General features: G+C 45.6%; 1 long non-coding RNA gene across 2 annotated transcripts in view; it reads left to right on the forward strand.

Annotated features, from left to right (window-relative positions):
• LOC110257764 (uncharacterized) overlaps positions 1-21,323 on the forward strand; it is a 234,068-nt gene that overhangs the window by 52,833 nt on the left and 159,912 nt on the right. The window contains exons 3-4 of one of the 2 annotated variants that reach the window (XR_014834956.1): positions 1,739-1,858; positions 6,354-6,992. The exons of the other annotated variant lie outside the window; for it this stretch is intronic. This is a non-coding gene — a long non-coding RNA (uncharacterized LOC110257764). Of the gene's footprint in view, positions 1-1,738; positions 1,859-6,353; positions 6,993-21,323 lie in introns of those variants that run through there. 2 annotated transcript variants of the gene reach the window in all.

Here is a 21,323-nt window from a genome sequence, read left to right on the forward strand (position 1 = left end):
GATGCTTGGGGCTCTTCAGTCATCTCCTGGAAACCTCATTCTTAATAGTTCTGTATCAGGGGAGTTCCTGTCGTGGCTCAGCAGAAATGAATCTGACTAGAATCCATGAGGACAAGGGTTTGATCCCCGGCCTCGTACAGTGGATTAAGGGTCCGGCGTTGCCATGAGCTGTGGTGTAGGTCGCAGACGCAGCTTGGATCCCGCATTGCTGTGGCTGTGGTGTAGACCTCTGCAGCTCCGATTCGACCCCTAGCCTGGGAACCTCCATATGCTGTGGGTGTGGCCCTAAAAAGATTTAAGAAAAGAAAGAAAGAAAAAGTTCTGTATCAAGTAGGGATGCTGTATAACAGGAGACTCCAAACCTAGCTGTTTAAAAGAATGAGAATTTAGGACACAACACTGTATTTTAATTTTAAAAAAAGAAAAAAGAATAAGCATTTGTGATGTGTAGGGAGAAATTCGGGCGTGGGTACCTGAGAACTGCACTCAGCGTCTTAGGCAAGCTGCGGCTGAGGTGCCGCCCAGGCTGGGTGTACTTTTTCTGGAACTCGGGGATCCCTTCTGAGTTCCTGTGATTTTGGACAGAACTCCAGTCCTTGGGGTTGGAGGACTAAGCTATGAACAGGGCTGTTTCTGGCTCCTTAGAGAACATATCTGTCTTGGACCTCTGTCTATGTATGTATGTATGTATGTATGTATCTATCTATCTATCTGTCTGTCTGTCTGTCTGTCTGTCTATCTATCTATAATCTATCTACCAACCTATCACCTGTCTATTTATAATCTAACTACCTGTCACCTACCTGTCTGTCTGTCATCCATCTGTCTATAATCTATCACTATCATCTATCAATAATCTATCTATCACGTATCTATCATCTATCTGTGTATAATCTAACTACCTTTCTATCATATCTATCACTTATCTATCATCTATCTATAATCTATATGTCTAACTACCTGTCTATCTATTACCTATCTGTCTATAATCTATCACTATCTATCATCTATCTATCAATAATCTCATACCTGTCTATCACGTATCTATCTATCATCTATCTGTGTATAATCTAACTACCTTTCTATCATATCTATCACTTATCTATCATCTATCTATAATCTATATGTCTAACTACCTGTCTATTACCTATCTGTCTGTCTATAATCTATCACTATCTATCATCTATCTATCAATAATCTAATACTTGTCTATCTATCACGTATCTATCATCTATGTATAATCTAACTACGTTTCTATCATATCTATCACCTATCTATCATCTATCTATAATCTATATGTCTAACTACCTGTCTGTCTATTACCTGTCTATCTATAATCTAACTACCTGTCTGTCTTTCACCTGTCTGTCTGTCTATCTGCAGTTCCGACCATGCTAACCCAGTCTATTACCTATCTGTCTATCTATAATCTGACTACCTGTCTGTCTATCACCTGTCTGTCTTTCACCTGTCTGTCTGTCTATCTGCAGTTCCGACCATGCTAACCCAGTCTTCAAAGCCACTAGGAGGATTTCCCGGACTTAAGACAGAGTCCCGCATCACATAGTCTAATCATACGCTAACATTTCATTCCTTTGGCCCCATATCCTGTTGGCTAGAAGCGGGTCAGACTTTCTACCTGCAGAGAAAGGGGAGGGAAAGGTAGAAAGACTTGACGCATTGCTGGTGATCCTAGAAGGGCGTCTGCCCCAAATTTCCTCTGCACACCTTCTCTCAGTGGATTTAGGGCTGCAAGTTACAGCAGCTTCATGAAGCAGCAGCATCCTTACATCACAGCAGCGTCACTAAGAGGACTGGACCGAACAGCATAGGCAGAGCCGCTGCCACCTCCTAGATGGTGAGTCATGTTACCCCTCAGTTTCCATGTGGGTTTGTTCTTGGGATGCCACGTTAGCCCCCCCCGGGGAGAGTACACCAAACAGGGCTAAGAAATAGAAAGCCCTGTAACCTGTCACATGCACTCCATTCTCTGCCCCTGACAAAACTTGGAATAATGCCACTGGGGCAAATCCCACTTGTAGAGGGGGGGAAAAAAATCTCCAGTTGCTGCTTTTCATGAAGTCAGAAAGCGAAAGACAGATGCCATAGGATCTCACTTCTATGTAGAATCTAAAACACGGCACAAATGCACTTAGCGACAGGACAGAAACAGACTCACAGACACAGAGAATAGACTTGGGTTGCCAAGGGGGAGGGGGAGGGTGGGATGGACGGGGAGTTTGGGGTTGGTCGATGCCAGCTATGCCATCGAGAATGGAGAAGCCATGCGGTCCTGCTGTCCAGCCCAGGGAACTCTATGCAATCTCTTGGGATAGACCAGGATGGAAGATACTATGAGAAAAAGAATATATATATATGTATGACTGGGTCACTTTGCTGTACAGCAGAAATGGACACAACACTGCACATCAACTATAGTTTAATAAAAATAAAGTGATAACACCCTCCTGTTGGATTTAGCACCTGGTCCCCGGTAATGAAATGCTTCTCTGTGTCTGTGGGAACTGTTATATCACAGGTCCTTATCTCTGATGTCTTAAGATCTTGTTTGCTGGATGTCACGGAGAATCCTTGCACCATGGACAAAGCTTATTTTTGATGCACCTGATAGATAACTCAGGATTTGTAAAGTGTGATTGTCTCTGTCGATTGCACCAAAGAATCCAGGCCACGGAGGAGCGATCCGATTGGCATTGGTGTGTTCATTTAATGCCGTTTTTAAATGCTCCCCAAGCTGATCCTGCTGCAGCTGAACTTTCTCTTTGCTCTAGAGGATTTTTTCTAAGCAGGGCATCTTATGTTGGGAATAATTTCTTAAAAAAGGTCATTTCTGTCTGCATCGACGGTGACCTTGCTTGCGCCTGATGAAGCGATCCGCTTTGTTCTGCAGCCGAAACCAAAGTGGATTATGGTCAAGGACCAACGTGATTTTGTTAAGTAGAGGCAGCTGAGGCTACAGACTCCCCCTGGGGGTGGGGGTGGGGGGGTTATAGGAACATCATGGGTATCAGCCAGGTCGTAGTGAAAGTTGGGAGGTTCTTGGCTTCCCCTTCTCTCTTCCTGTTGTTTGTCCTCAGCATTTTGCGGTGAGGATTTTGCACACCCCTGGGCGTCGCCTGGGTTCCAAATGCTCCCCCAGCGACGTCAGTGTTAGTGCGTAGGGCCTGTGGGTGATGGGCTCGAGGTGGAAGCTTCAATTCTTGGCTGTCTCAGGACCTCAGGACGGAGCCAGATCATTTAAATAAAGAACAGTTGGAGTCCTGCGCATGCAGGATGATTTATTACCTGTCCCAGAGCCTCTTTAGGGTGCTCAGACCAAGAGACAACGTGTCCCTGTCAGTCTAGACCGCGGTCCCCAGTTCCTGCTGTGCTCCCAGAAGGGCTTCTTCTAATTAATGGCTCCTGGGTTTCCATAGGATCTTTATTTTAGTTTATTTTTATTTTTTGTCTTTTCAGGGCTGCACCCGCAGCATAGGGAGGTTCCCAGGCTAGGGTCTAATCGGAGCTACAGCTGCTGGCCTCTACCACAGCCACAGCAACGCTAGATCCGAGCCGCATCTATGACCTACACCACTGCTCACGGCAGTGCCGGATCCTTAACCCACTGAGCGAGGCCAGGGATCGAACCCGCAACCTCATGGTTCCTAGTCAGATTTGTTTCTGCTGTGCCACGACAGGAACTCCTCCATAGGATCTTTAAAAAATGTTGTTTCAGTAACGTATCGTTGATTTACAGTGTGCCTTCAATTTCTGCTGTCCAGCGAAGTGACCCAGTCATACGTACACACGCATTCCTTTTATCGTCCTATCTTCCATCATGTTCTAACGGAAAAGAGTGCGTGGAGTTCCCTGTGCTGGACAGCAGGACCTCATGGCTTCTCCATTCTCAATGGCATAGTTTGCATCTGTGAACCCCAAACTCCCTGTCCATCCCCTTCCCACCCCCTCCCCCTTGACAACCTCTAGGCTCTTCTCCACGTCTGTGAGTCTGTTTCTGTTCTGTAGAAGGGTTTATTTGTACCATAGTTTAGATTGCACACAGAAGTGGTATCATGTGGTATGTGGTTTTCTCTGTCTGACTTACTTCACTTAGTGTGAGACTCTCTAGATCCATCCATGTTGCTGCGAATGGCATTATTTCATTCTTTTGTATGGTTGAGTAATAGTCCATTGTGCATATGCACCACAGGTTCTTGCTTACCATCTTCTGGCATATTTTATCCCAAGAGACTGGATAGAGTTCCCTGTGCTGGACAGCAGGACCTCATTGCTCTTCCATTCTCAATGTCCGAGTTTGCATCTCCTGACCCCAAATGCCCCATCCTCCCTGCTCCCTTCCCCCTCCCCCTTGCAACCGCAAGTCTGCTCTCCATCTATTGTTTTTAGGGAAAAAGCTTCTTCCACCAGAATAACTTTCTTCCACAAGAGTCCAAGAAGTTTCAAGGTTATTCATAATCCTTTGTAAGCAGCCCGTGATGACTCTGTGCAAAATTGCTTGTGGGTGTCATTGCTTTTGACTTTTTAAAAGATTTAAAGTTTTTTCCATGATGATTTATTCCAGGATATCGAATATAGTTTCCTGTTCTGGACAGTAGGACCTGTTGTTTATCCCTCCTGTGTATACTAGTTTCATCTGTTTATCTCAAACTTGTTGCCAGAATTCAGCCTCTGTCCACTGGTGCTGAATAAAAACATGGAGATAGTATTTTGGGTGAAGGAGGAGAAACAGCTTTGTTACTGTGCCGGGCAAAGGTGGCCCCAGAAGTCTAATGCCCTCAAGACTGTACCCTTCTTTGGGAGAGATTGGGAGGTGGTTTTATATTTGGGGAAGAGAAAATAGGGCTGCATATAAGGATCTGGGTAGAGGCAAGGTTGCCTTCTTCAAAACTGGTGTTTCGTGGCCCCAGGTCTGGTTCTGGTGGTTTTCATCTATTTGGGAGGTTCAGTTCTGCGGAAGAGCTTGAAGATATAATTGTGTGCATTCCCCCAGGTGGCATGGTGGTCTCCTGCCAGCCCCTCCCTGGTCTCTGCACCCCCTCCCTTCCCTGATCAGCACCTGTGTGCAACTTCCCTTTGGGGCTCAGGGAAGGGCCTGGAGGCTGAAGCTTATTCCCTAAAAGCAAGGCATGGGGGGACACATAAAGGCTTGTGCTCAAGAGCTCCACAGGGTCCTACTCAGATTCAAACTCCCAATCCATCCCTGCCCCATAGATGCCACTGCTTTTAGAAGCCACTGTTAAGCTGGACACCTTAGTACTGTGTATATCCTTGAATGAGACCCAATTCCACTGAGTCTTTTTCAGACGTCTCAATCTGCCCGCATGATAGCATGGCCCCCGGCAGAACTGTTGGGAAATCCCTCTCTCTTCTGAGCTACACTTGACCGACAGGAGCAGTGTCATACCTCCCTAGAAATACAGACTGTTAGGGAAGGTGGATGCTTCGGAATTTTCGGTGGAGGTACCCTTTTCTGTGCTCTGCACCAGCCTAGAGTCACTGATGGGCAAGACTCATGGACCAAAAAGGCTCAGACATCACACAGTTCAGAGAGCAATCCCTTCAATGCTTGTTTTCATTAAGTCCGTTTCTTTCTAAGGACCGTTTTCTGGTTCCCTTCACACATTCTCTTTGTGTGTCAGGCACATCCCGGAATTGGCTGCATGCACCAGCTGGCGCTGCAGGGCACACGCACGTGGCATGAAAGGTTGTCAGCATCACCAGATTTTCTTTAAGGTCCTTGGCTGGTCTGCAGGTCTGATGGTTTCCATCCTGCCCCAGTGGAACCCAGGCTCCTCATCTCAATCATCTGTTGTCATGACGTGGGGATTCTGGGCGGAGTGATGTCTGCACAGCTCATATCCTGACACAAGCTCTGGTTTCTGCTTGCTGGTCTCTTCACTGTTCTCATAAGGAAACCAGGCAGGGCCCTCGGGGGCTCTTGAGCACAAGCCTTTCTGTGTCCCCCATGTCTTGCTTTTAGGGAATAAACTTTGGCTTCTGTGCCCTTCCTCTGAGCAGCCAAGGTCAGGTTCCAGCAGGTGCTGATCAGGGAAGGAAGGGGATGCAGAGACCAGGGAGGAGCTGTCAAGAAACTACAGGACAGCCTTGGGCAGAGTCCTGGCTCCTCTTCAAGGAATACACAGAACAATATCTGCTTTCTTCTGTGGAACTAAAACATGAAAACCAGAGAGGAGGACCCCCAGAACCAGTCTGGGGGCCACTAAGCACCAGCTTTGAAGAAGAATGCAAGCTTGCCTCTACCCTGATCCTTCTCTTTGGCCCTGTTTTCTACTTCTGAACTATAAACCCACTTCCGCTCTCTCCCCTTGCAGGGCACAGCCTCTAAGGCATGAGCCTGCTGTGTCTCCCTTTGCCTGGCAAAGCAATGAAAACTCTCTTTTTCTCCTTCACCTGGAACTCTGCCTCCATGCTTCTGTTTGGCACCGGCGGCCAGAAGCCACGTTTCAGCAACACAAGTGAGCAGTTCGGGCATTGCTCCTTTCCTTGCGGGAGAACCATCTAACCCGAAAGCATGATGCCTGGCGGATCATGGGGTAGCAGCTCTACGAAAAGCACGTGCACAGAACCCCTATGCTGCTCCCCGTGGGTAATGAGCAGAACACTCTTCCCTAAGGGTATGCTTCAAGTCAGACGCTAACAGCAGAGGAGGAAAGGTCCTCGTGTTTGGCCAGGATGCTGGTGGCGGCGTAGGTGATGCACGAATCTCTTGCAGACGTCCCTCTTTCCTTCCATCTCCGAGACTGAGTGCAAGGTGTCATCGGCCATGCAGAGGACGGCTGGGGAACAGTTAATTGGAGCGAATAAATTATAGGAGCGGTAGCCACCTTCAGGTGTCAGAAGGCTCCCGTCTTTCTTGAATAGCAGCCACTGAATTCATGCTCCCCTCATTATCTCCTCGGCCTCCGTTGGTTAATTGGCTGAACGTGTCAGGTCTTAAACACCGAAATCCTCATCCTAATTTTTTTTTTAATCATTCTCATTATGTTCTAGGAGCATCCTTCAATGTCAGAGTGCTGTCATCTTCCTGTTTCTAAAATAGAGCTGGAGAGAAGACACGGAGGTGTTGGGTTAGCACCAGATTTCTGGGAAATGGACAGAGGTGTAGCCGAAAACCAGCCTCTGTCCCATGGCTCCCGTGAAGCCTCGGAGACAGAGCTGGGGTGAAGCAGAAAGAACAGCGTATGGCTCTGCCAGGCAGAGGAGGCCCCGGCAGGGGAGCCCCTCCAAATGGTGTCCTCCCTTGAGAGGGGACAGCCAGGGCTCTCCGAGGTTGAGCTCAGAAGACAGGGTTGTTGCTGAAGGGGTCTGTATTCTTCTCCCTCCATAGATCAGTTCAGAGTCGTCAAATCCAGCATCCATGGGTCCAGCGATGGCTTCTGGCTGTCTCTGGGGTGATGGCTCTTTGGTCTTCTCTCTGGAATGAAGTTTGCTGACAGGGAAGGGGGGTTGCAATTACAAAAGAAGCCACCAGGTGCAGTAGGACTCTAACGAGAGAGTGACTATGAGTAAAAGAAAGCCGTTAGGCAAGAAAGAGATCATTTGAGAAGCGGTGGTTCGAGTACGTCTGTGGACCAGGGCCGGGCTGGTTCGAGTACGTCTGTGGACCAGGGCTGGTCTGAACATTGCCGTTGGAACTAGTTTTATTTTTTGGCTGCCGCTGTTTCGGGCTTCAACTCCCCTTGAAGGAGATGAACCCCCAAAGCCTGAGGCTGCGTCTCCTTGTAATGCCCCTTCCCCACCTTGGCCAGCCTGGGCTGCGCACTCCCTGCAGGAGAGGGCAGGTCACCCACGCTCACTGCTAGGTTTGCAGAGGGAGGAACACACAAGGCCACGTTCGTAAAGCCAAAGAGGTTTATGAAGGCATCCGAGGGGCACGGGCGGAACTCAAGACGGCGCCAGCTCTGACTGTGCGGAGGTGCTGGGCTTATAAAGGGTCTGAGGCGAGAATCTGTGGCTCGATGGAGTTCATGGCGGGAAGTTGTGGCAGGAATGACGAAGGCGGGGAAGGTCCAGGGAGGCGGGTGTAGTCCCATGACAGAGGGAAGTTCATCCTTGTAGGAGGTTAGTCTATGCAGGCAGTTGTTTTGCGCAGCTCATTGTTTCTTGCTGCCCATTCTGAGAGAGGGTGTCCACAGCATCTCTCCAAGGTGAGCAGCCACATGTGGGCATTGGGAAGGGGGTGTGTCTCCATCCTTCTGGGAACCTGTCACTCACAAGGCCACCATAGAATCTGTTCCCCGTGCCAATAAGCTGTCTTGCCCAAGACCATGAGAAGATCCAATGGCGTCTCCACTCAGGTCCCCGGGTGGGGTGTGAAGACTGCTGCAGAGCAAGTTGGACCCCCTCTCTTTAACCTGCATCCACGTGAGTCCTCTCCCCCTCTCTGATCACGTACCTTCACTGGAATCAATTTGCAAAACGTCCGCCGTTGGAATGCTTTGTTACGGGCAGCTGGGGACCCAGGAAACTGTGGCCGTCATGCAACCCAATGTCCTGGTCCTTATCTCTCGGGTCAGCATTCTGAGACGGAGGGGAAGCCTTTCCCTTCAAAACACAAGGACTTGGGGGCTTGCACATGGTTTCAGGGGCCGTAAAACCCGAGCCTGGAAGATGTGCACGTTTGCACACCTGAGTGCTGTCACCGTGCATGGTCTCCCCCCCAGGGTGTGGCCGATCACCAGAGCAACGTAGTCTTTCTTGAGTTGGGGAGCCGTTGCTGTGGCAATCAGTGGGAGCTACTGTGGCAGAGCTGGGCACCTGTGGGGCATAAAATAACCAGACAGGAGCTGATGGGATGTCGGATTATGGGGTGATGACCCAGGGTGGCGGTACGGTGCCTGTGCCTTGTCTCCCACGTGGAGATGCTGCTGCCTTTCTCTGAAGGGTGATGTCTTCATGAGGACAAGAGTGAAGGGCTGGCGTCTTGGAGAGGAGAAATGGGGTGAGACTTTAGCATCCAGGACAGGCCAGAAGTTGGTTCGTCCTTTCTCTCTTTCTCTCTTTCTTTTTCTTTCTCTCTCTCTCTCTTTTCCTCTCTCTCTCTCTTTCTCTCTCTCTCTTTCTCTCTTTCTCTCTCTCTTTCTCTCTTTCTTTCTCTCTCTTTCTTTCTTTCTCTCTTTTTCTTTCTCTCTTTCTTTCTCTCTCTCTCTCTTTCTCTCTTTCTTTCTCTTTCTCTCTTTCTCTTTTCTCTTTCTTTCTCTTTCTCTCTCTCTTTCTTTCTCTTTTCTTTCTTCCTTCCTTCCTTCCTTCTTTCTTCTTTCTTTCCTTCTTTCTTTCTTCTTTCCTTCTTTCTTTCTTCTTTGCTTCCTTCCTTTCTTTCTTCCTTCCTTTCTTTCTTTCTTCCTTCCTTCCTTTCTTTCTTCCTTTCTTTCTCTCTCTCTCTCTCTCTCCCCCTTCTTTCTTTCTTTCTTTCTTTCTTTCTTTCTTTCTTTCTTTCTTTCTTTCTTTCTTTCTTTCTTTCTTTCTTGTTTTGAAGAGGAAATAGTTCTTGGGTGGCTGTGTGATGAGAACACTGAACCCTAACTACTGCATGTGTGGCAATGCCAGCTCCTTAATCCACTGAGTGAGATCATGCATTGAACCTGTGACCTCACAGGGACAGTGTTGGGTTCTTAACCTGCTGAGCTGCAGCAGGAACGCTGAAATCTAGTTTTGATTGCAGTTAGTCCTTTCTAGGTTTTTATTGGAATGGAATTATATACTGGTATCCCAAGGGCTTTTTTCTGGATTTTTCATATTATTATTATTATTATTTTTTGCTTTTTAGGGCTACACCCTGCTGTTCCCAGGCTAGGGGTCAAATCAGAGCTACATCTGATAGCCTATGGCACTGGCACAGCCACAGCAGATCCGAGCCGTGTCTCTACAACACGCCTCACAGCAATGCCAGATCCCTGACCCACTGAGCGAGGGTCAGGGATGGAACCTGCATCTTCACAAATACTGGTCAGATTTGTTTCCGCTGTGCCACAAGGAGAACTCCTATTAAAGTTTTGAGATGTGTTTTGTAGGTGCCATGCAGATGGTGTAATTAACATCCCTCCCGCCAAGAAATGATTGGGTAGGAGTATAGACTACTGGACCCACATGTACCAGGGATAGGAAAGGGCTAATTATTCACACTTGAGAGCAAACGAGGGGCTGATGTCTTAGTTGTTTTTTCTTTTTAATTGTTGTTCGGGGGCATGGGCTGGGGTATTGGGTGCTTCAAACTACCTGCTGGCACCGAGAGCATAAATAATGGTATTCTCACGAGGCCAACTAGCTGTAGGGCAAATGTACCCCAGACGTAATGAGGCTCGAATGCTCTCATCCATCAAACAGCAAAAGTGAGAAGCCTGACTCTTTACACGATGTATTCCAAGATACTGTGTGAGCCTGTGTGCCTTTAAAAAAAATTTTTTTTTAATTGGAGTAAAGTTGACTTAAAAGTTGCATCAGTTTGAGGTATACGGCAAAGTGAATCTGTGATAATATACATATATCCATTCTTTTTCCATCTAAGTTATGATGGAGTATTGGCTAGCTTTCCCCTGGGCTAGACAGAAGGTCCTTGTTATATGCATACATGCAAATATTGTCCTTTTAGGGCTGCCCCCTACCCCCCGCGGCATAGGGAAGTACCCAGGCTAGGGGTCGAATCAGAGCTGCAGCTGCAGGTCTATACCACAGCCACAGCAAGGCAGAAGTTGAGCCATGGCTGTGACCTACACCACAGCTCACGGCAGCACCAGATTCCTGACCCACTGAGCGAGGCCAGGGATTGAACCTGCATCCTCACGGATACTATTTGGATTCATTACCACTGAGCCACAATGGGAACTCCCTATAATATATGTATGTATGCATATATATATAATGTGTATATGTCAGTCCCAACCTGCCAATTTATCCCTCCCCCTAATGTTTCCCCTTTGGTAACTGTAAGTTTGGTTTCAAAATCTTTGAGTCTGTTTCTCTTTTGTGAATAAGTTACTCTGTATCATTTTAAAAACTGGATTCCGCATATTGGTGATGGCATATGCTATTGGTGTCTGTCTCACTTCATGTAGTTTGATCATCTCCAGGTCCATCCATGTTGCTGCAAATGGCGTGATTTTGTTCTTTTTTATGGCTGAGTAATATTCCATTCTGTACATGCACCACATCTTCTTTATCCATTCCTCTGTCACTGGACATTTGGATTGCTTGTGTGTCTTGGCTATTGCAAATAGTGCCACTATGAATTGGGGGGGGGCATGTATCTTTTTGATTATGGTTTTCTCTGGGTATATGCCCAGGGGTGTGATTGCTGGATCATATGGTAGTTCTTTTTTTAAATGAATTTTATTACATGTAGAGTTGCACAATGATCATCACAACACAATTTTATAGCATTCCCATCCCAAACCTCCAAAGCATCCCCCCCACCCTCTGCCTGTCTCGTTTCGAAAGCATAAGTTTTTCAAAGTCTGTGAGTCAGTATCTATTCTGCAAAGAAGTTCACTGTGTCCTTTTTTTAGATTCCACATGTAGGTGATAGCATTTGATGTTGGTGTCTGGCTGTCTGATTAACTTCACTTAGCATGATGATTTCTAGGTCCACCCATGTTTCTCTAAATGCCTTTCCTTCTTTCCTTTTCATGGATGAGTAATATTCCATTGTATATATGTACCACATCTTCTTTATCCACGCCTCTGTAGATAGACATTTAGGTTGCTTCCATGCCACTGTGAGTAGTGGGGTGCATGAATCTTTTTGAATTATGATTTTCTTCAGATAGATGCCCAGGTGTGGGATTGCTGGATCCTATGGTAGTTCTATATTTAGTTTTCTTTCTTTTTTTTTTTTTTTTTTTTTTTTTTTTTGTCTTTTTGCTATTTCTTTGGGCTGTTCCCGCGGCATATGGAGGTTCCCAGGCTAGGGGTCGAATTGGAGCTGTAGCCACTGGCCTACGCCAGAGCCACAGCAACACAGGATCCGAGCCGCGTCTGCAACTTACACCACAGCTCACGGCAACGCCAGATTGTTAACCCACTGAGCCAAGGCAGGGACCGAACCCACAACCTCATGGTTCCTAGTCGGATTCGTTAACCACTGCGCCACGACGGGAACTCCCCTATATTTAGTTTTCTGAGGAACCTCCATACTGTTCTCCATAGTGACTGCACCAATTGACATTCCCACCAACAGTAAAGGAGGGTTCCCTTTTCTCCACACCCTCTATGTGCCTTTTTAAAAGTTTTATTGAATTATAGGTGTAACGTTGTGGTAATGTCTGCTATGCAATAAAGCGATTGAGTTATCTACACACACCTACCCACTTTTATCAGATTCTTTGCCCGCATAGGTCATTACAGAATATTGGCTCAATTCCCTGCGCTCTACAGCACGTTCTGGTTGTACCTTTTTTTTGTCGTCGTTGTTTGGTAGTAGCTGCTCATAGGGGTTGACTAGAAATTGTTTATCCTTGCACCTGACAGTGAATTGTTTGCTTGATTCCCAGTTTGCAGCTCTTTGAAATAAAGTTGCTGTGTATCCTTCCGTGTAAGTCTTAGTGGACACATGTTTTGTTTCTCTTAGGAATTTTTCTCTCCGAGTTGTGGAATTCAGTTATATACTACAGGAAGGAACCAGTGATTTTATAAGAAATTTGATGAGCTATTTCCCCAAGCAGCTGTGCCATTTTACACCCCCACAAGCAAAATAGCAGAGTCCTGTTTGCTCCATATCCTCAGCAGCATTTGCTCTTTTTGGATCTGCTTCTTGCTGTTAGCCTGTCAGGTGGCTCCTTGTGGTTCTTGATGGCTCTAAGCTGCTGCTTCTCGGTCTCTCCTGAGATGGAACATCTTTTCACATGCAGAGCGGTCCTTCACGTGACCTCTTGGGCAAAGTGTCTGTGCAAGGAGTTTTGCCCATTTAAAAAATGTCTTTGGGGACTTCTTGTGTTGTAAGAGGCAGCTATATATTTAGTTTTTGTGAGATTTCCCCGTTGAAGTAGTTCTGAGCCTGAAACCTCTTTGTGTTACCTTCATGGTAGCTACAGAAAATGAGAAGCTCTGCAGGTCTGAGGCATTCTAATATTTCAGCTCTTTGAATGTTGTCTGCATCCTAAGAAATCATTGCCGTCCCTAAGGTTAAAAAGGTTTTCTCTCACCTCTTCTAGAAGTTTCATAGTGTGAGTTTTTATGTTGAGGCCAGTGATGAATTTCACATGGCCTTTGGAATGTGCTGTGGGAGTGGAGAGTCAAGATTTATGTGTCCATCTGGATGCTTGGGCCATTTACATCAGATTTAACGAAAAATCTTTTATTTTCGTCTCCATTGGATAACCTGGGTAACTTAAAATTCATGTGTGTGGGTTTATTTTTGGAGTCTTATTTAGATGATGTGTATGCCTCTGTATGTATCTGCATTATCAATGGGATGTTTCAATCCCCTGCAAAATTCATATATTCAAATCTTAACTTCTGAGGGAGTGGTGTTTAGCGTTGGTGGGGAGTTCCCATTGTGGCTCAGCAGAAATGAATCTGACTAGTATCCATGAAATGCAGGTTTGATCCTTGGTCTTGCTCAGTGGGTTAAGGATATGGCATTGCTGTGAGCTGTGGTGTAGGACAGACGTGGCTCGGATCTGGCACTGCTGTGGCTGTGGTGCAGGCCAGCAGCTACAGCTCCGATTGAACGCCTAGCCTGGGAACTTCCATATGCTGCAGGTGCAGCCCTTAAAAAAAAAAAAAAAAAGGACAAATAGAGTTGATGGACTCTGGGGGGTGATGAGGTCATGACAGTAAAATCACTGAAATTAATTTTTTAAAAGCATGACTTGTAAGCTTTCAGGGAGACAAGAGGCAAACTAAAATACTCAATTCTTCGCCAAAAAGTTAGGCAGAGGGGAGGGGGAAGAGGAAATATAGGACGAAGAGAACACATTTTGGAAGATGGTCAAATTAAACTAATATTGGCATTGCTATAAACGGTCTAATATTCCAATTAAGACAGATTGTCCAACAGGACCTGTGAAGCGAAGAGAAACAACACGTTCTTTCTACAAGTGTGACTTAAATATGACGCCAGAAGGAGTTAGAAGAAAAACCATAGAAAAGGAAAAAGGAGGTGAGTCTTAGTTGTAGGAAAGTGGAGCAACTGTGGTAACATCAGACAGAGTAGACATCAGGTCAGGAAATACGAGCTGAGATAAAGAGGGAGATGTCTTTCATTGATGCTGCCTCTCTGTTTCACTACACTCTCCTAAAATTAAACAAAACCCTGGGAATTGGCACAGCCGCTGTGGAAAACAGTATGGAAATTTCTCAAAACACTCAATGTAGAATTATCATATGACCCAGCAATCCCACTCCTGGGCATCTCTCTGAAGAAAACCATGATTCAAAAAGATACATGCACCTTATGTTCACTGCAGCACTATTCACAATCGCCAAGACATGGAAACAACCTAAATGTCCATTGACAGGTGAATAGATTAAGAAGATGTGGTCCATAGACACAGTGGAATACTACTCAGCCATAAAAAGGACAAAATAATGCCATTTGCAGCAACATGGATGCAACTAGAGATTCTCATACTAAATGAAGTACGTCAGAAAGAGAAAGACAAATACATCACTTACTTGTAAACTCTAAAATATAGCATGGATGAACCTATCTACAGACAGAAACAGACTCACAGACATGGAGTCCAGACTTGTGGGAAGGGGAGAGAATAGGCTAGATGGGGATTTGGGGTTCGCAGGTGCAAACTATGACATTGCAAATGGAGAAGCAGTGAGGTCCTGCTGTCCAGCAAGAGGGACTCTATCCAGTCTCTTGAGATGGAACATGATGGAAGACAATAGGAGAAAAAGAATATATATATGTGACTGGGCCACTTTGCTGTACAGCAGAAATAGACAACACATTATAAATCAACTATGATAATTTTTTTTTCAGAAGCATCTTTACTCCAATGCATTCCTTCTCAGACACTCTTCTTACTGGAGAGGAGTCTTGAACCCAAGAGAGCAAATGTGAGTGCTTAAGTTGGTAGAATTCCATCCCTGAGTATGCTTTCTGGCTCTGTGGCAGGTCCTTGAAGTTCTGTTCCAGTGATTTCATGATCCCTCTACTAGGTAGCTCCCTGTGTCACAGAGCACAAACCTGACACCGTACTGAGTCTAATCCTTGACCACTAATGCTGTGCTCTGTTGCCTGTGCTGACTCACGCCGACTCTGCACCTTTTGTCAAAAGAACCGCTGTCTATCATGTGAAACCCACAGGAGAGTCTGTTCTGAAGGCTCTGCCTCCCAGCCTTGACCTATAAAGCTATAAGACTTTTCATTCACAGGAAGATAAAAAGGTGCAGAACAGAGACTTAACCTTGGTCTTGTTGGAGGTTTCCTGGAACGTGCTGACCTGATCTGGGTGCACAGCTGCAAAAACAGAGGGATTCCTGCACCGGGAAGTCTGCAGCCGCTCACCACACTCCCTCCCCTTCTGGTTATCAAAGCTGTCTGAATCCCAGCTTAGTCAAGACGGGCCTTTGGGATGCTGGTTCACCACCGCCTCAGGCTGCTGGCTTTCTGAATAATGTCACTCTTCTTTGCCCTGACTCCTTGATCCTTGATTTATTCTATTCACCTGTCCTATGGCGAGTACTTTGAGCTTGAACTGGGTAACCTGCTGTGGTTATAGACAGTCAGCCCTGACGTTAAATGCACCTGAATTAGGGGAGGGAAGTAGGGTTCTGTGCTGAACTCAGGAATGCTAAAAATGTTCTAGGACTTGGTTTCAATATATGAGCAAATGACACGAATCCCTCCTACTCAGGTTCTGTGGATGTGTGAGAAAATGCCTTTGTCTAAACTGTTCAGGATTTAAAAAAAAAATTATACATAATTAAAGTTTAAAGCATCATGGACCCTGGAATTCCCCGTGTGGCTCAGTGGGTTGAAAACCTGACACTGGCTCTCTGAGGGTGTGGATTCAACCCTTGGCCTTGCTCAGGGGGTTAAGGATCCGGGGTTGCCACAAGCTGTGGCATAGGTCACAGAGGCAGCTCAGATCTGGCGTTGCTGTGGCTGTGGTGTAGGCCTGCAGCTGCAGCTCCAATTCAACTTCTAGCCCGGGAATGTCCTGAAAAGAAGAAAAAAAGACATCATGGACCCTAAATTTTGTGCAAAGAGCACACATTTATTGTTTGGAAAAGAATAATGTACATAGCAGATGTCCAAAGTTTGGTCCTCTAGCCTCAGAGTCTGATTTGATTTTTCTTCTGGAGCAATGGAACAGATGCTCTCAGGAGGAACCCTTAAAAGACCAAGGGATGCAGGGTAAGACGGGTGGAGAAGCTGAGGACCCGTTCGTGCCTGAGCCCAGGGGAGCTCTGACATATGTAACCCTAGAGAATTCTTCTCTCCCAGGGGAAGGGGGAGAGAACAGAGCTGGTCCAGTCCTGTATTCCCCAGCCACGACTGGCTAGCGGTTGTCCCTGGGTGTGTGTGGCAGGATGTCAGCGTCCTGGTGTCTCCAGGTGAGGTGGAGACAGAGGCTGGTTCTGTGCAAGACTGCAGGTGATGCCACAGCATCCGTGTCAGGGCAGCCTTTGTGGGGAACAGCAGCAGCCACCAGCATGAAAATGGTCTGTAAAACTCTGCATGAGCTCTCCTGACTCGGATAAAATGCCGTTGCTTTCCTGCCAGGCCTCCTCCTTCAGGCACTGCCTTGTCTGCCTCCTATACCTTTGCTGGCGGCTACATCACAAGCCATTCATTTCTGTCTCCAAAAGTAACCCCAGGGATTGCACCACAGAGCCACGAATTTCAGCTGCATTTCTGGCTCACCGTTCATGCACAGGTTTTTAATGGGTTTATAATATTCTTCCTCTGAAGAAGAAAAAAAAAAAAGGCTGAACACTCGTGCACACATGCTTAATATTCTTAGTGGTCTCGGGGAAGGAAACACTAGCATAAAAATACAAACCACCAAATTTGGTGCGTCTTTTGTGTTTTTTTTTTTAGGGTACACCTGCAGCATATGATGTTCCCAGGCCAGGGGCTGAATTGGAGCTGCAGGGGCAGGTCTACCCCACAGCATCTGTGACCTACACCACAGCTCACAGCAATGCCAGATCCTTAACCCACTCAATGAGGCCAGGGATCGAACCCATGTCCTCATGGATGCTAGTCAGGGTTGTAACCTGCCGAGCCACTGCAGGAACTTACACAGGTTGCTTTTGTGGTTTTTTTTTTTAGGGTACACCTGCAGCATATGATGTTCCCAGGCCAGGGGCTGAATTGGAGCTGCAGGGGCAGGTCTACCCCACAGCATCTGTGACCTACACCACAGCTCACAGCAATGCCAGATCCTTAACCCACTCAATGAGGCCAGGGATCGAACCCATGTCCTCATGGATGCTAGTCAGGGTTGTAACCTGCCGAGCCACTGCAGGAACTTACACAGGTTGCTTTTGTGGTTTTTTTTTTTAGGGTACACCTGCAGCATATGATGTTCCCAGGCCAGGGGCTGAATTGGAGCTGCAGGGGCAGGTCTACCCCACAGCATCTGTGACCTACACCACAGCTCACAGCAATGCCAGATCCTTAACCCACTCAATGAGGCCAGGGATCGAACCCATGTCCTCATGGATGCTAGTCAGGGTTGTAACCTGCCGAGCCACTGCAGGAACTTACACAGGTTGCTTTTGTGGTTTTTTGTTTGTTTGTTTGTTTTTTAATTTTTACCATAAACGTATTCCACCTATAAAACCTCTCATCTCCACGTCATCCTCACCTCCGTTGCTCAATAGAAGAATGTATGAGATGAAAAAGAAAAGGATTTGACAATTGCTAGAATGTTGGTTTCTGAGTTTTTGCTATTGATTCGTGATCCCTTGGGGGCTTTCTTCACTCGTGGGTCCTCATGCTTTGCCTGTAAGACCTGTTCTACCCTCATGCTTACGGCACCCCACAGACATGTATCCTGTGTTTTGTTTCTCAACCCCATCTCCTCCGTCCGTAACTGTCTTGTATATATCTTTAAACGGCAGCAGGTTTCTATGACAGAGCAGACGGGCACTTCTCAGATTTCGCAGTTGGTGAGAATTAACTGGGCGAGGGCTCTCTGGCATCTGTTTGGGTGGAACTCAGGCTTCTGCATGTTGGACAGAGATTATAACGTGGGTAGCCCACCTCCAGAGACTGACCACCACTCAGTGTCGTTGGATCCAGAGAAGCAGAAGATTGGCTTTTTTTTTTTTTCCCATTTCCTCATGCCCCTTAGCTAATATTTTGCATCAGAGGGGTGCTCAGAAATATTCATAGCAATAAAGTGACAAAAGGTAGCGGATAATACCCACATTCTTAGTAGACCACTGAAAACAAACGTGCGGGTGAAGCATTTCATTTCAAATTCGGAAGTAAAGGTCTGGGTTAGGGTCTCAAGACCCTTGGGAAGTATGGACTGGATGCATCTTTGGCGTTATCACATTCTCTGAACTTTCTGCCACCTTTGGGTGTGTATAATTTTATAATGAATAATAATATGGCAATGCTGTTATCATGTTGTCATGTCAAAAACAAAAATTTGACACTTGGGTCTCACTATCTTCAGCATTGTAATTTATCTGATGGATCACCTGCTCATGGATAATTGCTTATACTGCCTGGAGCACATGCCTGGGCTCCCACAAGGTAGCCGAGAAGACTCCTATTCATCCGTCAAAACCCTGACTCTATGTCACCATCTCTGGGAAGTATTTTTTTCCTGTATCTTTTTATCAGTTCCTGTGAAAATCTTTCTTGATTCTGTACCACTTTTGTATTTTAAGCATATCTATGAAGTTACACATCATATTCTCATTGTATATGTACATGATTACCTCCGTCTTAGAGAAGGTAGGTAGAAATTATATGTTGTAGGTAGAAATTATATGTTTACTTTTTTTTTTTTTTACATATGTACTGTAATTCATTCACTTATTCACTCTAATTTTTTAAGATTGTTTTTTATTTTTAAAAATTTTATTGGAGTCTAGGTGACTTACAATGTTGGAGTCAGGTGTACCGCAAAATGAATCAGTTATACATATACACATATCCATTCTTTTTCAGATTCTTTTTCCACGTAGCTTACTGCTCTGTAGTCCGTCCTTATTACTTAACTATTTTATATGTAATAGGGTATCTATGTTAATCCCAACCTCCTAATGTAACCCTCCCCCAGTGTTTTCCTCTTGGTAACCATAAGTTTGTTTACAAAATCGGTCTCTATTTTGTGAATAATAGAAATAGTAATTTTTGGTATCATTTTTATTAGATTGCACATATTAGCGATCTCATATGATACTTGTCTTTCTCTGACTTACTTCACTTGTTATAATAATTTCTTGGTCCAGCCATGTTGTTGCACATGGCATGATTTTATTCTTTTTTATGGCTGAGTAGTATTCCACTATATATATATATATCACATCTTCTTTATCCATTCCTCTGTTAATGGGTATTGAGGTGGCTTCCATGTCTTGGCTGTTGTGAATAGTGCTGCTATGAACACTGGGGTGCATGTAGCTTTGGAATTATATTTTGTCCAGATATATGCACAAGAATGGCTTTACTAGAACATATGGTAATACTATTTTTACTTTTTTAAGGAGCCTCCATACTCTTTTTTCCTATAGTGGCTGCACCCGTTTACATTCCCACCAACAGGTAGGAGGGTTCTCTTCTCTCTACTCTGTCTGCAGCATTTATTGTTTGTAGACTTTTTTTACTTTCTTAAAATTACGATTGATTTACAGTATTCCTTCAATTTCTCCTGTACAGCAAAGTAAGCCACATATATATGTGCATATATATATATATATACGTTCTTCTTTATATATTATATATATTTGAATATTTATATACATTCTTTTTTTTTCCCATACTGTCTTACATCCTGGTCTATCCCAAGAGACTGGACACAGTTCCCTGTGCTGCACAGCAGGACCTCATTGTTTATCCATTCTCAATGTCCTAGTTTGCATCTAGTAACCCCAAGCTCCCCATCCATCCCACTCCCTCCCCCACTTCTGCCTCCCTGGAATACATAAATCTACTCCCCATGTATGTAAGTCTGTCTCTGTTTGTATATAGGATCTTTTGCACCATATTTTAGATTCTACATATAAGCGATAGCATGTGTCTTTGTCTTTGTCTTTCTTTCTCTCTTTTTTTTTTTTTTTTGGTCTTTTTTTTTTTGCCTTTTCTAGGGCTGCTTCTACGGCATATGGAGATTCCCAGGCTAGGGGTCTAATCGGAGCTGTAGCCACCCGCCTACATCAGAGCCACAGCAACGAGGGATCTGAGCCTCGTCTGCAACCTACACCACAGATCACAGCAATGCCGGATCCTTAACCCACTGAGCAAGGCCAGGGATCGAACCCGCAACCTCATGGTTCCTAGTCGGATTCGTTAACCACTGCGCCACGACGGGAACTCCTGTCTTTCTCTTTCTGACTTCACTTAGTTTGAGACTCTCTAGTTACATCCATGTTACCCCACATGGCATTATTTTGTCCTTTTTATGGCTGAGTAATATTCCATTGTTTATTTTTACATCGTCTTCATCCATTCATGTGTTGACAGACATTTAGGTTGGTTTCATGTCTGAGCTATTGTGACTAGTGCTGCTTTGAACATAAGGGTGCATGGATCTTTTTGAATAAGTGTTTTGTCTGGATACATGCCTAGGAGAGGGATTGCTGGATCTTATGGTAGTTCTATATTTAGTTTTCTGAGGAATCTCCATACTGTTCTCCATTGTGGCTGCACCAATTGACATGTCCACCAATAGGGGAGGAGGGTACCTTTTTCTCCACACCCCTTCCAGCATTGACTGCTTGTAGACTTTTTTTTTTTTTGTCTTTTGTCTTTTTAGGGCTGCACCCATGGCATATAGAGGTTCCCAGGCTAGGAGTCGAATAGGAGCTGCAGCTGCAGGCTGCACAACCCGGGATCCAAGCCACATTTGAGACCTGAGCCACGTCAGACCTACACCACAGCTCGCAGCAACGCTGTATTCCCGACTCACTGATCCAGGCCAGGGATCGAACCTGCATCCTCATGGATACCCGTCAGATTCGTTTCCACTGCACCTCCATGGGAACTCCCATCTGACCCTTTTTTGATGGGGTTGGTTGTTCTTTTCGTATAAAGACTGTATGATATGTTTGTGTACTTTGGAGATGAATCCCTTGTCGGTCACTTCATTTGCAAAGATCTTACCCCATTCTGTGTGTCTTGTCACGTTTTATGGTTTCCTTGG

Source organism: Sus scrofa, chromosome X, assembly GCF_054392235.1.
Source record: "Sus scrofa isolate SSC_HxYL_T2T_F1_AM1 chromosome X, Sscrofa_HxYL_maternal_Yorkshire_Landrace_v2.0, whole genome shotgun sequence".
Taxonomy (NCBI): domain Eukaryota; kingdom Metazoa; phylum Chordata; class Mammalia; order Artiodactyla; family Suidae; genus Sus; species Sus scrofa.